Source organism: Macaca nemestrina, chromosome 14 (assembly GCF_043159975.1).
Source record: "Macaca nemestrina isolate mMacNem1 chromosome 14, mMacNem.hap1, whole genome shotgun sequence".
Lineage (NCBI taxonomy): Eukaryota > Metazoa > Chordata > Mammalia > Primates > Cercopithecidae > Macaca > Macaca nemestrina.
This window is the reverse complement of record NC_092138.1, coordinates 78169276-78172275: the sequence shown is the minus strand read 5'-3', so window position 1 is coordinate 78172275 and position 3000 is coordinate 78169276. Positions and strand designations below refer to the sequence as shown.

The following is a 3000-nucleotide window of genomic DNA, read 5'->3' as shown; positions in this document are numbered from 1 at the left end:
CAAGCAAGTCTTGGGGCACTCAATAGTATAAACTCTTTAGGAAGAAGCAAACTGAGGACATTGGTTCTTCCTCTGTCTTGGTAATATCAGCCACAGCAAGAAGGACTGACAGAAAAGGAAAAAAAAAAAGAGAAACAGAGGAGAAACCACGTCTCTACTAAAAATATAAAAATAAGCCAGGCATGGTGGTGCGCTCCTTGTAATCCCAGCTACTCTGGAGGCTGAGGCAGGAGAACTGCTTGAACCTGGGAGGCAGAGGTTGCAGTGACCCCGAGATCCCACCACTGCTCTCCAGCCTGGGCGACAGAGAGAGACTCCATCTCAAAAGAAAAAAAAAAAGAATAAAAATGCTAGTCATCTACTGATAATATGAGCCACCCAACCCAACCCTCATGTGCCCGGCCTGGCGGCAGAAGACCCCTACAGTCTAACTGACTGACCTTGAACTGGTCACTTCAGTTTCCTGTCCTCTTCATCAGTTCAACTAGGGACACCAAGAGAGCCCTCCTTCGGTGGTTATCGTGTCAGCATTAAGTGAGGTAATACATTTGAAAGAATTTGGTAAACAGTATCTGTTTACAAAGCTGTATGCATGCGAATGATAGACATTATTTACAGTAAGTTTGTGAGATAAATATGAAAAACCCGATGATAGTCCATTTTTTGGCCCTACTAGGCAATGGCAGGAGTTTCTGTTTAAAAAGAACCGGGGTGGGTGGGGCCTTCCAGTAACTAAAGCAGCCACTGAGAGTGGGTCTTACTTAGATCAGGGTCTAGAGCACAACAGCTTTGGTATTTTAGATTTGAGTCCTGCCTACTGCCAGTGACAATTTACATAATCCTAGGCAATTTATTTAATCTTTTTAAGCCTCCGGCGTATCTTCTGTAAAATGAGAATAATAATAGCACATACCTCACAAGGTTGTTATGTTGATTATTTGAGATAATGCACTTAAAACAATTTGCACAATGCCGGCTCAGTACGATGTTAGTTGTACTTTGGGTAGGCCGGAGGAGGAAAAAGGGAGTGAATGTATTAACTGGTAATTTAGTTCTGTTTTGCTCTGTTCCCTGGCTTGTTCTCACCTAAGGAAATATTTTAAAATTACACATATTTGCAAGAACTGGAACATCATATGGAAGATGAGAGTTGGTATTGCTACTTACGGTGGAGAGATAGGGAAGTGATTGCTTTTCCTCTATCTCTTGTCACAATGTTGTTTGCACGAAGGATATAGCTTTGTTTTGTTTTGTTTTAATTTAAAAATAAAATACAAGACTTGCCCTGAAATGTAGTACTAGCAGTTGGCTCTGAAAATGCCTTAAGTGGGGAAGTCTTTGAAAGATAGAGACAGAAACGTGTAGCTTGCAGGAAGAGAAGTCAGAAAGATAATATTAAAGTGATACATTCCCATTGCACTTGAAATAAAACCTATGGGCCAGGCACAGTGGCTCACGCCTGTAATCCCAGCACTTTGGGAAGCTGAGGCAGGCGGATCACCTGAGGTCAGTTGTTTGAGACCAGCCTGACCAACATGGAGAAACCCTGTCTCTACTAAAAATACAAAATTAGCCAGGCATGGTGGCGGATGCCTGTAATCCCAGCTACTCGGGAGGCTGAGGCAAGAGAATCACTTAAACATGGGAGGCGGAGGTTGCAGTGAGCCAAGATTGCACCACTGCACTCCAGCCTGAGCAGCAAGAGTGAAACTCCATCCCAAAAAAGTAAATAAATAAAACCTATGAACCTCACTGAGGCCTACAAGTAGTTCCATGAATATAGAAGATACTCAAGGTAGGACTGAACTGTTACCTGCTGCCTTCCAGTTGCCTTTCCCCCAGCCTCCTGAGCCAGCAAGCATTCTGGTGTCCAGCTCTCCCGGCTCCTATAAACACTGCCCGCCATGCTCTGCCAGCTACTTCTGTGCTTGCAACTCAGGTCTCTGCTCAATGTTATCTACTTCTAAAACACCTTGGCATTCCATCTCATTATCCTTTTTATTTTCTTTATAGTACTTATACACTGTCACACATTATCTCATTTGCTTACATTTTGCTGTTTACCCATTAGTTTATGTGTTTGCTTTCTCTAGAATACAGTAGCTCCCCCTTATTGGAGGCTTTGCCTTCTTCAGTTTCAGCTACCAGAGGTCAGCGGAGGTCTGAAAAAACTAAATGAAGTATTCCAGCTTTGGAGACATCAGTGCCATCCAGAGCCTCTTGCCACCAGCTATAGTCAACCCCACCATATTCTTTGACATCGTGGTCCACGGGCTGCGTCTCCTTCAGGCTGTTTGCCGACAAAATTCTGAAGACAGCAGAAAATTTTCATGCTGTCAACACTGGAGAGAAAGGATTTGCTTATAAGGGTTCCTGAATTCATAGAATTATTCTACAGTTTATGAGTTAGGGTGGTGACTTCACATGCCATAATGGCACTGGTGGCAAATTCATCTGTGGGGAGAAATTTGATGATGAGAACCTCATCCTGAAGCACAAAGGTCCTGGCATCTTGTCCATGGCAAATGCTGGACCCAACACAAAGGACTTCCAGTTTTTCATGTGCACCACCAAGACTGAGTGGTCGGATGGCAAACGTGGTCTTTGACGAGGTGAAAGACAGCATAAATATCATGGAAGCCATGGAGCACTCTTAGTTCAGGAATAGCAAGACTAGCAAGAAGATCCCCCATTGCTGGCTAATAAATTTGACTTGTGTTTTATCTTAACCAACAGACCATTCCTTCTGTATCTCAGGAGAGCACCCCTCCACCTCATTAGCTCACAGTATCCTATGATCTTTGTGCTCTCACTGCAGTTCCTGGGTTCCATACCGTCCTTATTGCCTTCCATGTCTAGCTGGATTGCAGAGTTAAGTTTATGATGATGAAATCAAAGCTAAATAACAAAAAAAAAAAAAAAAGGAGAAGAAATATTCAAAGACCAGTCACAATGGCTCATGCCTGTGATACCAGCACTTTGGAAGGCTGAGGCAAGAGG

General features: G+C 43.3%; 1 pseudogene; it reads left to right on the top strand.

Moving 5' to 3' along the window:
* The first annotated feature begins 2175 nt into the window (after window positions 1-2175).
* Window positions 2176-2729, top strand: LOC139358053 (peptidyl-prolyl cis-trans isomerase A-like; annotated as a pseudogene).
* Window positions 2730-3000: the final 271 nt, after the last annotated feature.